The 13,835-nt window shown below is 43.8% G+C and overlaps 1 pseudogene; it reads left to right on the top strand.

The window, feature by feature from the left end:
* Positions 1–12,864: 12,864 nt before the first annotated feature.
* Positions 12,865–12,982, top strand: LOC124546331 (annotated as a pseudogene).
* The last annotated feature ends 853 nt before the right edge of the window (positions 12,983–13,835 follow it).

Here is a 13,835-nt window from a genome sequence, read left to right as displayed (position 1 = left end):
AAGACAGTGAATTTATGTTCTGGAGCTCGTCGATTAGAATCCACATCCAGCCACCACGGTTTCCCCAAATCTTGCTGGGCAAACTGCAGAAGAGCTCTTTTGCAAAAGACACTACCGGTTTTCTTTCCCATTCTTTCGAAAAGTATGGTTGTGATGCTTGAAATTGTCGTCGACGGGCAGTTAAATCTTGCAATTCTTTCCCTATAACAAGCCAGGAAGTCTCGTCTCCGGAAATGGCTGATGACTTATTTTTGCTACTCTTAAGCCCACCACTACTTTCAAATCACTACGTGTACAAAGAAATTTATAAAAGTATATGGGTAATGCCAATAGGAAACAAACAGTTTTTGCCAACTGATTTGTAGAAGAATAGAAAAATTAAGGAAAGAAGATCAGTTGTAAATATCCAGCGGAAATTGTAAACCCTATTGTGTCACTATCTCAGTTATGAAATGGGGAGTTAAGGAATCCGTTGTAGCCTACTGGACAATCATGCCAGCAGCCTCCTTTGACCATTTATATAAATCTGGGTAACTGAAATCTGGATTGATAGATAGGGTTCCATGTGAGTGTGCAGCGCCACCTCGATCGGTGATATGTGGGTCCCCTGTGGCTTTCTGATGACGCACTGCTGATGTTCGTGATATTGATTATACTGACGAGACCACAGAAGTCGATGTTGACTGGTCAGTGTGACACTACTCACCTGAGACAATTGCATCTCTCGAACAACAGATTTTATGACCTACGGAGGACTTACACTTCTAAAGCTTGGATGTTCGAAGTGGAATGGGCGATATGTTGCCAACAGACTAAGGAACGCTGCCGAGACATGTCTCCAAATGGCAATATATACAACAGCATGTTCATTCCCAATCACAATGAAAACGTGAGCTACATCATCACATTTTCAACTATGTGTTGATATTGGAAACACTACAATACCTAATAATTAACTTCCTATTGAAAACTGTTTTTAGTTTTTATAATACTTCACTAATTCTTATGAAACAAGAAATATTTTGTTCCTTACAATGGTAGCATTTATTACATTTACTCCATTGCAGATACTAGTGAGGGATCGTGACGCAACGTCTAAACACGGCTGCGCGGGATTAGCCGAGCGGTCTGAGGCGTTGCAGTCCTGGAGTGTGCGGCTGGTCCCGGCGGAGGTTCGAGTCCTCCCTCGGGCATGGGTATGTGTGTTTGTCCTTAGGACAATTTAGGATAAGTAGTGTGTAAGCTTAGGGACTTATGACCTTAGTAGTTAAGTCCCATAAGATATCACACACATTTGAACATCGTCTAACCTTATGTGAGCGGGCTCACTTGGTATTCCAGTAAGAAGTATGGCGATCCATGGTAAAAGTACAGAGATGGTGAAGAAGTGTAAAAGGATCTCGTGCCTCGGCGTGTACAAGGAAACAACGAATTTCCACTCTAAGATAATGGACGCTCATTCAGTGTCAGATGCTACGGGACGCGGTCGGCCCTCAGCATTCAGGACGGAGCAAACTGTGAAAGTGGTTCAGGAAATGTCCACTCGGAGTCCTTCGAAATCACAAAGGCAGGTATCTCACAAAGGTGGTTTAATAGGAGACAAAGTCCGATCAATCCGTCGAAACATACCAGTGGAAATCTCTGCAGGAGTTTGTAGCAAACATCCACATCCATATCCACTAGTAGTAATGGTGCCGCTTATTTTGGATTTTAGCAGCACATAACAATTCTTCCATTATAAGTGATAGGTGCGAATCGAATGGACCTGCCAATCGGCAGTGTAGTTCTATCAATGCGGCTAGTCAGAGGTTGTACTCGTTCCAAGCATAGAAAAAGCCCTGTGTCGGTGCACTTGAACTGTGAGCTCTGGGCTGTGAATGGAAGGTTCGAAACAATCATGTGTGGTGGACGCGGCCGCGCCTAGGCAGTCGATATTCGAGAGTTCTTTTTCTGTACCGGAGAGCGGGTCAGTGAGGTGCCTATGTTCGACTGGGAGTACACCACGAGTGTTTGAGTCGGTACTGTGTTCTACATCGGTCCACCACATTTGCAGCATGGATTAACGTTTCTCTCTATTATATGTTGTAGAAGCAGGAAGGTTTATATGAAAGGAACGAAACGTCCTGATTGTGGTGTTTGCTTAATGTTATCAGCTGATGGCTTGTGTTTACCGATGGCTGGTATCTATGCCGACAAAAGAACGCGCTGGTAAACCGTCTACAACGAAATGGGCAATATAATTTTGATTCCCGAGTGCTAAAATGGTGCCGCCCGGCGTGGCCGAGCGGTCCTAGGTGCTACAGTCTGGAACTGCGCGACCGCTACGGTCGCAGGTTCGAATCCTGCCTCGGGCGTGGATGTGTGTGATGTCCTTAGGTTAGTTAGGTTTAAGTAGTTCTAAGTTCTAGGGGACTGATGACCTCAGAAGTTAAGTCCCACAGTGCTCAGAGCCATTTAAACCATTTTTTTTTCTCAAAAGGTGGCTGTCGGCTCAGGGTACTGAAAGTGATCACGTTTTCTTGTTTCATCATTTCCAAAAGTGAAGTTGTGGGTTATTCTCTTGGATGACAAGTACATAAAACTCAAACGTAAGTGGTTAAGTTTGAAAAAGAGCAAACAGTTGTCATGTTACTTAATTGGGTTGTTGAGCTCAAACTCAAAGATCGTTCTCCTTAATGACGAAAATTTAAAGCACCAATTTCAGTGTTAAATTTGAATGGAACCGACAATTGCCTTGTTGCTCAGTATGGTTGTTGATTTCAAGCTGAAATTACTTAAGTAACAGCTCTTAAGGAAAATTGGCCTATTAACCTGTAGTTCAAACTGGCTGGTGCCGGAGTTTGAGGAACCACATTGTGCCACTGATTTGGGTGACTTTGGGGTAAATTTCAAGGAGGGCTAGTGCCCGAAGTTTAGATCATTTACAATCCGTGTTTAAAGTTGTGTGTTGTAAATTGTCTTGGTTCAGTATTAGTCACGTGCGTTGTAATTTTAAAACTGTTAGATCCCATGTCATTTCGGAACAGTTCGTAAATTTGACATTTAAATTTTAGGTCGTTAATTTCCAAAGACTAGTGTCCGTGTTCAAGCAATTTTGGTGTAAAAGTTTTATTTGTCATCAACAAATTCTCTTCAAACTTCCTATGCACTGCTGAAGGGGCTAGTGCCCACATTTTGTGGTCCACATATTTTACTCAGGTATATAACAAATTTTAAAGGTGTTACTATTTGGCTTTGTGCAACCATTGCAGTGCACACTTATAATCTAGTCACCTTCACTAATGGCAGTTGGTTTTGTCTTAGGTTGAAGATAATACGGCTGGTGTCCACTTCGCAAATCTTGAAGCTGTATCCTTTGAATTTAGGTCAATTTGCCGTTGTATGTTGTTATTACCTTGATTTTTTTTAAAAAATATGTGGGGCTAGTGGCCCAAAATTATTAAAGAATTGATGGAGGCTGAAGAAATGAATTAAAATTCGTACACTGGCAGGACTTGAACCCGGGTCTCGTTGCTTACTATGCGAGTAGCGAGCCACTGCACAACCGTATCACTGCAGCTAACACAGCTATACGGATTACACCCGTCCAGTGCCCTCTCTAACACAAACTTCAGCTCTCATCTTCAGCTTGCTTTCCCCTGCTCAGATAGTCACTATTGCCGATGCGCTCCGGTATTGGAATATCACCCCAACACTGGACGTAACCGGCAAATCCTGTCTGTTCCTCTAGTCTAGGTGATTTATAGAGCTGATATGACTAAATTTTCCTTGAAATATTCGAGTCTCGTCGTTAGCTACGATTATGATGGAAGCTGAAGAAATGAATTATAATTTGTGCTTTGGTCAGGACTTGAATCCGCGTCTCCTTGCTTATTCGGTAGGTATGATGACCATCGCACCGCTACAACATTACAGCAACCCTCGCTGCATGGACTATTCTACTCCAGTGATCTCCCTAGCACAAACTAGATTAGTCTGTACAGCGATGTAGATGTAATGCCGTGGTGGTGTCATGGCTGCTACATTTGCGTAGTGCACAAAGAGACTAGGGTTTAAGTATTGACCATCGCACATATTTCAATTCATCTCTTCAGGTACCATCATTATCGTACATAAAGATGAGACTCAAATCTCTCAAGGAAAATTTAACTATATTAGTTATATAATTAAAGAAATGTTGCTAGTTTTGTTAAGAACGTTCTAAGTGGCTTAGTTCCACCAATCAGTCACGTTAACAGTTTTTTTTTATTTGAGTAAAACAAGTCATATTTTGGAATCACGATAAAAGTAAATCTGTTGAATGCCATTAGTACCAACGTATCTTCCTTAAAAGATATTAGTAAATGATTTGCAAATCTGTCTTCCAGTGGTTTTGCACTCAAGGACCACTGTATTCAAGCTATCCCACTAGAGGTTTTAAAAGTGTCATTAGTTCCAAAGTAATTCCATCTACCTTCACCAGAGCCCACCTCCGCCCTTCCTAACAGTAAGGAAGGAAAGTTTCTTCTTTCATGGAAATTAGTTAAGTACTAAGAAACTTAAGAAACAATTTTTAATAGAGAGTTAATTCTCGGCCACCCAGTAATTTTTCATTCGTCACTGCGCAAAACGGAACAATTCTATGACTGTAAATAAAAAAATTGTTGGTTGCTTCTGCGAGAAAATTGCAATAGTGGCGCTTGAAGAAAGTAAAGATATCACACCTGAATTTTAGCTAAGCGAGTCTGCATTCCGATAGACGTCGTGTCACCTTTACACATGCGCTTTCCCGTTGTAGCTAGAGCAATAGTCGAAGAGGACGGTTAAGTCGACACAGGGCACATAGCGCATGCGTCTCCGAGCTAACTGTTGGTCCAAAGTTAGCGGTGTGCTCTAGCAATCAGTCTAAAACACTAAAAAAATGATTGAATGGTCATAGGCAAATTATCGTAGGAAGATGTCGAAGTCTTCCTGCTGGAAGCCCGAAAAATAACGGAATATTCCTTACGCCGGGAAAACTTCAAGAATCAGCACATAGAGAGACCATGGGGCAGAAACCACTCCCCAGTTCAGTACAGGACAACAAGAAATGAGCAGCTATTGCATCCAGAACCACCAGCTTGCTACGAAGTGGACTTCAACCAGATACCACTGTCTTCACCAAACCGCGCACCAAAAGGCACAGAAATAAGTAAGGGCAGAATATGGTCGTTGGAAGTTCGAGAAATGTGAAGTGAGGTCCCAGATCATGATAAATCAGTTCATCTGAGTATATTTGGAATGCTACATAGACAGATGGGCCCGGCTTGGACTCAACGCTGACCATTCACCGTGAACTATGGTCCTAGTTGAACAGGCATTGAACAGGACGGCTTCCTGACGCTTTCATGGGTCACTGTATGCCATACTGCATGGTGCTGGGTAGATGATTGTCTCAATCGTTCATGAATGAGATTGAAGGAGAGTAATGCTTACAAAATAGATTTCAAAATGACCTTCCTTGAAATGCTGGTCTTTCTGTATGCTGTACTTGCGTGAAGCTACAATTTTTCTGTGCATCAGAAGTTTACTACACTAGCATCTGTCATCGTTGGTTTTACTGTGGTAATTGATATCAAATTGGAATCTAACATTGAACCATGCCGTACTGACTAAGTTTGGTTCACATGACTCTGAGCACTATGGGATTTAACTTCGGAGGTCATCAGTCCCCTAGAACTTAGAACTACTTAAACCTAACTAACCTAAGGACATCACACACACCCATGACCGAGGCAGGGTTCGAACCTGCGACCGTAGCGGTCGCGCGGTTCCAGACTGTAGCGCCTAGAACCGCTCGGCCACAACGGCCGGCGACTAAGTTTCACAAACTATTACTGTCACAGATTTTCTTCTGTCTCTATATCCTTTTGTCTTTTCCAAATTTTACAAAAACCGTCCTCCTTGGACTAGCACTCCTGGAAATCGTATTTTGGAGCGAATTTTTCTAGACTGAATCGATCGCTTTACAGTGGTGTGGGTGCTGGTTTAATACTTCACGGGTGATTCAAATTTTACACAGATCGGACCACGAACCCAGAATCCATGCATTCGCAAACAATGCTTTTAAAGACTAAGTTATCCAGTTAGGACTCACAAAACTCCGTCACAGTTTAACTTTTGTTTATGTATTGTATTAGAATCTGGTGGTGGACATTAAACCAAGGAAGTGAATAGTTACGAACTGTTAATCAGAATACTGTACATTATACGATCAAAAGTATCCGAACACCTGTTAGTGGTCATTAATATGCGATGTGTGTAATTTTCACGTTTATGACACGTTGAACTCTGAAGAGGACACTTTCAGTGAGGTGTTGAAAGTCTGAGGAGGAATGGTAGTCCGTTCTTCCCCAAGAGGCGAAACCAGAGAAGGTACGTATGTTGGGCACCGTGGTCTGGAGCGAAGCTAGTATTGTAACTCAAGACAGAGGTGTTCAGTTGGCTTCAGGTAGGGATTCTGGGAAGGCCAGTCTATTTCAGGAATACTGTTACCCTCAAACGTCGGCTTACAGATCCTGATTTGTGACAGAGTGCATCGTAATGCTGACAGAAGCATTCAACGTCTCTGACGGTTCATCTATTGTAAGCTGTTAAATGTGTGCATATCATTCTGCATTTAGACTTTTCTGAAGCGCAGTAAGGGGACGACACCCTAACAATAGAAAGCAGCCCCGTACCATAACGCCGCCCCCTCCGTACTTCACTATTTCCACTGCACATGCCAGTTAACCTTGTCCAGACACTCGTCACACCTAAACGCCTTCACAGGGTTGCCACAGGGTATAGCGTGACTTATCACTCGAAATTACTTCTGTCCAGTCATCCACTGTCCACTGGCGTTGCCCGTTACTCCACCTCCAGCGTCGCTTAGCATTTACAAAAATGTGTGTCTTACGAGTAGCTGCTCCACAATTGTACGCCATTCTTTTACTTTCCTAACTGTGCTAGCTGGACCGCTGGTGGCATTTCGGAACTCCAGACAGAGGCCTGCCGCCTATTTGATGAGATTTTCTACAACCGCCCTCCGCAATGTTCGCTCAGTATTATGACGTCTGCCTGTTCTTGGTTTAGCTGTTGTTTATCCTACGTGTTTGCACTTTGCACTCACCTTGCTAACAGCCGACGTGGACACCAAAAGTGGGGCTGAAGCGTCCCTGATGGACTTGTTGCCCAGGTACCTCCTATGACCACGCACGGAGTTTTGCTGGCGGACCTATTCTGCTGTCACCACTTATTTACACTCAACACAACACCCGCGCCTCCTTCTATACTGGCAAGTCCGGCTCTCGTGGCATCTGATGGCCAATTCCGCATTACATGGGACTGTTCGGACACTTTTGATCAGATAGTGTATATAATAAAGGCACTTTAAACAACACTAATCAAATTTCAACTTCATCATATGCTTCGTACAATGGGACGTTACGAGGGTGACTGAAATAAAAACCTTAAATTTGTAATAACAAATCGAAATTTCGCGCCGTTATCCTGAAGTTGGTAAGCATGCTAAAAACAGCGTGCAGAATGGCCTGTAGGTGGCAGCATAGTGCAGATGCGCACATACCGTCGCAGTATCAGTATAAAGATGGCCGCCCCACTTGCGACTTGCACCAGGGAAGAACAGCGTTCTGTTACTCGGTTTTTGCGTAGTGAAGGTGTGAAACCTATTGAAATTCATCGAAGAATGATGGTTCAGTACGGTGATGCATGTTTGTCAGAGCAGCAAGTCTTCGAATGGAGTAGGAAGTTCGCAAATGGTGTGACTTCAGTGGAAGATGCTCGTCGTCCAGGTCAGGCACAACGAGTTGTGACTCCACAGAACATTGCATCAGTTGAAGCCATAGTGAAGAAAAACCGCCGAGTGACACTGAATGACATTGCAGCATGTTTACAGATTAGTCATGGGTCAGCACACCACACTGTGGATGATGTGCTCCAGTTTCACAAAGTGTCTGCAAGATGGAAGCCACGGCAGCTGACTCCTGAAATGAGAGAACGACGTGTTGATGCTTGTGAAGAACTTATTCGGCGCTTTGAACGAAAAGGTGATGGCTTCCTTCAAAGAATCGTTACTGGGGACGAAACCTGGGTTCACTTTCACCAACAGGAAACGAAGAGAGCGAGCAAGGAATGGCGCCATTCCTCATCACCAAGTGATTTCCATGTGTTTGGACCACTCAAAGTCGCAATGGGAGGAAAGAAGTTCCGTTCTGATGAAGAGGTACGCCACGCGGTGCATGAATGGTTGCGCGGACTACCAAAAGAATTTTTTTCTGAATGAATTTATGCATTTTGTAAGCGCTGGAGGACTTGCATTGAGGTTGGGGAAGATTATGTTGAAAAGTGATACAGCTTTGTTCCAATTCTGCACAATAAATAATATTTTAAAAAATATTTAAGGTTTTCATTTTACTCACCCTCGTATTATTTCTTTTCACTCCTTGGGCTATCACAATAACAAGAATAAAAATATAAAAACTTCTCCTGTCTTCATCTATTATTGGATTAATTTTCGTGGCTATAGCACTCGAGTATAAGAGATTTACGTAGAGAACACGATTCGTCATGAAATAAACGTGACCATGCACCTAATACGAACACGTGAGTCTTCTACTTTTCAAATATTAACCTTATCCGATTGCAAAATGGAAAGCGGCACTTTAAAATAATAACACTGAAAGTCAAATTTCTTTGTTTTATTGCCCTTTAGTACGTAACACACTCCTCTAGCAATGCTTAAACTCTTACAGTCTTGTGTTAGCTGTTGCGTTCGTTTCACATTCATACTGAAGTAGCTATTGCTACATTGTGCTTCCACATTAATTAAAAAGGTAATCACCGATCACGGAAGTGTTTTCATTTATGTTCTAGTAGAATATGTTTCGCCGCCAAAATTATAGACTCAGAAATACGACGCTGTTTCAAACATAAATCTCCTAACTAATCTCATTCGCCTTTTGGCTAAACAACTAAATTACTGAAACATCTTTCTCCTACGAACCGAATTAAAACTTTAGACTTTTAATTATGTTTTCTATCAATTGCTATCGCGAAGCGGCTGCGTGCAACCACTCAGTCAGATAGCCACTGGACAACTCTGTTTGCACCCAATACGGGGCGTGAGTTCTACGGCTAGACAACGGCTACTCCATGGAGAAGGCGCGCTCAGGTTAAAATTTTCTAGAAACCAGAAAAGTATGGAGTATCTTATGGCTACTTTACTGTGTCAAAGATGGCGTTTCTGCTTACAATGTTGTTCATAGGCGCTTTGCACTGAGGTGGCAAAGGCCATGGGATATCTCCTAACATCGTGTCGGACCTCATTTTGGTCGGCGTAGTGCAGTAAATCGACGTGGCAAGGACTCAACAAGTGTTTGGACGTCAGTGCAGAAATACTGACCCGTGCTGCCACTATAGCCGCCAATAATTGCGGAATCGTTGCCGATGCAGGATTTTGTGCACAATCTGACCTCTTGATTAAGTCCTGTAATTGTTCATTGGGCTTTGCGTCGGACAATCTAGGTGGCCAAATCACACGCTGGAGTTATTCAGAACGTTCTTCAAACCAAACGCCAACAACTGTTGCCTGGTGACATGGCGCATTGTCATCAATAAAAATGAAGTACTTGAATGGCTTCAAATGCCCTCTAAGTAGCCCAACTTAACCATTTCTCGACACTGTTCAGTTCAGTTGGACCAGAGGGCCCAACGCATTCCATGTAAACACAGCCCACAAACTGGGTCCTTGGCTTCGTGGGGTGTGCGCCACCCTCGTATCATGCCATCAGCTCTTACTAACTGATATCTGGACTCATCTCACCAGCCGTCTGGGGTCCAACCACTACGGTGACGAGTCCAGGAAGGCGCTGCAGGCAATACTGTGCAATTATCAAAGGCACTCTGCTGCTATAGCCCATTAGCACCGCATTTCGCCGCATAGTCCTAATGCATACGTTGGCCGTACAACATACATCGATTTCTGCGGTTATTCACTCAGTTTGTTTGTCTGTTAGCACAACTCTGTGCAAACGCCGCTGTTCTCGGTCGTTAAGTGAAGGCAGTTGGCCACTGCGTTGTCCATGGTGAGAGGTAAGTTCTTTTTTTCTTATTCTTGTACACCCTTGATGCTGTCAATTTCGAAATATTGACTTCCATAATCATTTCGGAAATGAAACGTCTTTTGAATGTATCTCCAACTACCATTCCGTATTCAACGTTTGTTAGTTCCCGTCGTGCGCCCATAATCACGGCGTGAAACGTTTCACATGAGCCACCTGAGTACAAATGACAGCTCTGCCAATGTCTACATCTACATCTACATCTGCATACATACTCTAAATCCACCACACGGTGCGTGTCGGAGGGTACCTCGTACCACAACTAGCATCTTCTCTCCCCGTTCCACTCCCAAACAGAACGAGGGACTGCCTATATGCCTCTGTACGAGCCCTAATCGAACTTATCTTATCTTTGTGGTCTTTTCGCGAAATATAAGTTGGCGGCAGTAAAATTGTACTGCAGTCAGCCTCAAATGCTGGTTCTCTAAATTTCCTCATTAGCGATTCACGAAAAGATCTCCTCCTTTCTTCCAGACACTCGCACCCGAGTTCCTGAAGCATTTCCGTAACACTCGCGTGATGATCAAACCTACCAGTAACAAATCTAGCAGCCCGCCTCTGAATTGCTCCTATGTCCTCCCTCAATCCGACCTGATAGGGATCCCAAACGCTCGAGCAATAGTCAAGAATAGGTCGTATTAGTGTTTTACAAGCGGTGTCCTTTACAGGTGAACCACATCTGCCCAAAATTCTACCAATGAACCGAAGACGGCTATCCGCCTTCCCCACAACTGCCACTACATGCTTGTCACACTTCATATCGCTCTGCAATGTTACGCCCAAATATTTAATCGACGTGACTGTGTCAAGCGCTACACTACTAATGGAATATTCAAACATTACGGGATTCTTTTTCCTATTCATCCGCATTAATTTACATTTATCTATATTTAGAGTTAGCTGTCATTCTTTACACCAATCACAAATCCTGTCCAAGTCATTTTGTATCCTCCTACAGTCATTCAACGACGACACCTTCCCGTATACCACAGCATCATCAGCAAACAGCCGCACATTGCTATCCACCCTATCTAAAAGATCATTTATGCAGATAAAAAACAACAGCGAACTTACCACACTTCCCTGGGGCACTCCAGATGATACTATCACCTCCGATGAACACTCACTATCGAGGACAACGTACTGGGTTCTATTACTTAAGAAGTCTTCGGGCCACTCACATATTTGGGAACCAATCCCATATGCTCGTACCTTAGTTACGAGTCTGCAGTGGGGCACCGAGTCAAACGCTTTTCGGATACCCTTCATCCATGGTTCGCAAGATATCACGCGAAAAAAGGGCGAGTTGAGTTTCGCAGGAGCGATGCTTTCTAAAGCCGTGCTGATGCATGGACAGCAACTTCTCTGTCTCAAGGAAGTTCATTATATTCGAACTGAGAATATATTCGAGAATCCTACAACAAACCGATGTTAAGGATATTGGTCTGTAATTTTGATGTTCCGTCCTTCTACCCTTCTTATATACAGGCGTCACCTGCGCTTTTTTCAAGTCGCTCAGGGCTTTACGTTGGGCAAGAGATTCGCGATAAGTGCAAGCTAAGTGAGGAGCCAATGCAGTAGAGTACTCTCTGTAAAACCGAATTGGAATCCCATCAGGACCTGGCGATTCATTTATTTTCAACCCATTCAGCTGCTTTACAACCCCACTGCACTGCCGTTTTACGATTTGTGTACGTGACACTACCGCCATAGATATGTGCATGTCGCTCTCCTGCGTGTATAAGAGAGACTTCTCGAGAGAACTGAAGCTGTGTGGGGAATCGTAGCAGGATACTCAATGGGTGAGAGCATTGCCACGGACTAGCTCACAGTTTACCCAGCCAGAAAGAGTCAAAATGACTCATATTTCGCTGCAGAGTGACGATTCAGTACTGGACCACTCAGTACTGGAGACCAGACGTCACAGAGGCAACGCAGACGTTGCACTGAGCCGAGAGGAGAGCCTGGCCCTTGTGCGACCGTAGCTTACCGAGGACGTGCTTGTCGGGCCAGCCGTATGCTAACGAGGCTGTGCGGATTTCGGCAGCGACAGGCCTCTTGTGATGCAGATGCGGCACTGAGGCCGCCTATTGCTGTCCCGAGATCGATGCTCTGTACCAAGCGGGAGCGATGCTGTGCCCAGCTAATGGCTGCTGCTGCACTAGGCTGATTAGGAGGAAAGACGTAACTGAGGACCATTTCATTTACTTCTGGCTAAGTGTATGCCGTATTCATCATTTCTGCCACGTTTTACATTGTCAAACTTCAATGTTCTTCTTCAAGTGCAGGAGGGCGTACATAGCACATTTCTTTTTAGAATACGCATTCGAGTTACACCCCGTCACCATTTCTGCTTGCCCGGTGATATAAGAAGACAGTATCAGTTTCATGTGTTCGGTTTTTTCGTAGGATAGGGGAATTTCGCAGTGGGACGCTATCTAAACCACTCGATCGTCAATAAATAGTTCAAATCATATCATACCAGTACTACTACAGTCACTCTTCTCGGACAAAACATAAGAATGGCAAATAGGAATCATCATTATCAAAGATATTATGTAGTGGTCGAAATTTCTTTTCCATATATTCCGCTGTAGAAAGACTGAGCCTCCAAAAACTATACTGAATTTCGGACACAGTTTTATCTCAGATTACAAATACAGAGGTTCATGTTTCGATACCTGCTCAGTCCTCAGACATTTTCTATCACCTAAGATGACTTACAGGCAACGGCCTTGCCGCAGTGGATACACCGGTTCCCGTCAGATCACCAAAGTTAAGCACTGTCAGGCGTGGCCGGCACTTGGATAGGTGACTACCAGGGTCGACATGCGCTGTTGCCGTTTTTCGGGGTGCAATCAGCCTCTTAATGCCAATTGAGGAGCTACTCGACCGAATAGTAGCGGCTCCTGTCACAGAAAAACATAATAACGATCGGGAGAGCAGTGTGCTGACCACATGCCCCTCCTGTCCACACCCTCAGTTGAGGTTGGCACGGCGGTCAGATGGTCCCGATGGGCCACTTGGGGCCTGAAGACGGAATGCTGCTTAAGATGACTTACACCTATGAAAATACATTGTTGGCGTGTAAGTTTCCGAGATGCATAGAGATGTGATTTCGTGTTTGAACTACAGTTTCCGTTCATAACTGGGTTATGAGAGGAATTTGTTAGGTCACAATATGCTAATAGCATACTAGCTCTAGTAGAACCGTGTCTAGCAAAGCACTATAGATGTCAGAAGAACCTCTGTGTTGCCGTCTATTTCACTATCACGAAATTTGAGTAGTAGAGACGACTGAGACAGCTATTATGAATCAGTGCATATCAGTCTGAAGAAAAATTTATTTCTGTAGAAACTAATCAGTTTTTCGCATGGTTTGGCGCCACACTTCATGTCTGTCTTTACTGCACCTAGTTTTTCATCATTGCGTGGTGTACGGTGAGTCGCCAATTTTCAATGAAATAACATGACGACGGTTAATATTTGTGGAGGTTTCAGCCAGTCACAAGGTCGTAGCTTGATCAATGTTCCACGGTAATTGACGCCATTGTTCAGCTTCATTACTTTTACATCTTCCTCAAACGAACGAATAAAATAGGATACATACTGGCCTGCCAAGTAATCTGGACATTAACGCAAGATGGTGTCTGCCATCTACGATACGACACTTAAAATCGTGCACGGTGGAACTGC

The sequence above is a fragment of the Schistocerca americana genome, chromosome 8 (assembly GCF_021461395.2).
Source record: "Schistocerca americana isolate TAMUIC-IGC-003095 chromosome 8, iqSchAmer2.1, whole genome shotgun sequence".
NCBI lineage: Eukaryota > Metazoa > Arthropoda > Insecta > Orthoptera > Acrididae > Schistocerca > Schistocerca americana.
The sequence above is the reverse complement of the archived record's forward strand: the minus strand, read 5'-3'. Positions and strand labels throughout refer to the sequence as shown.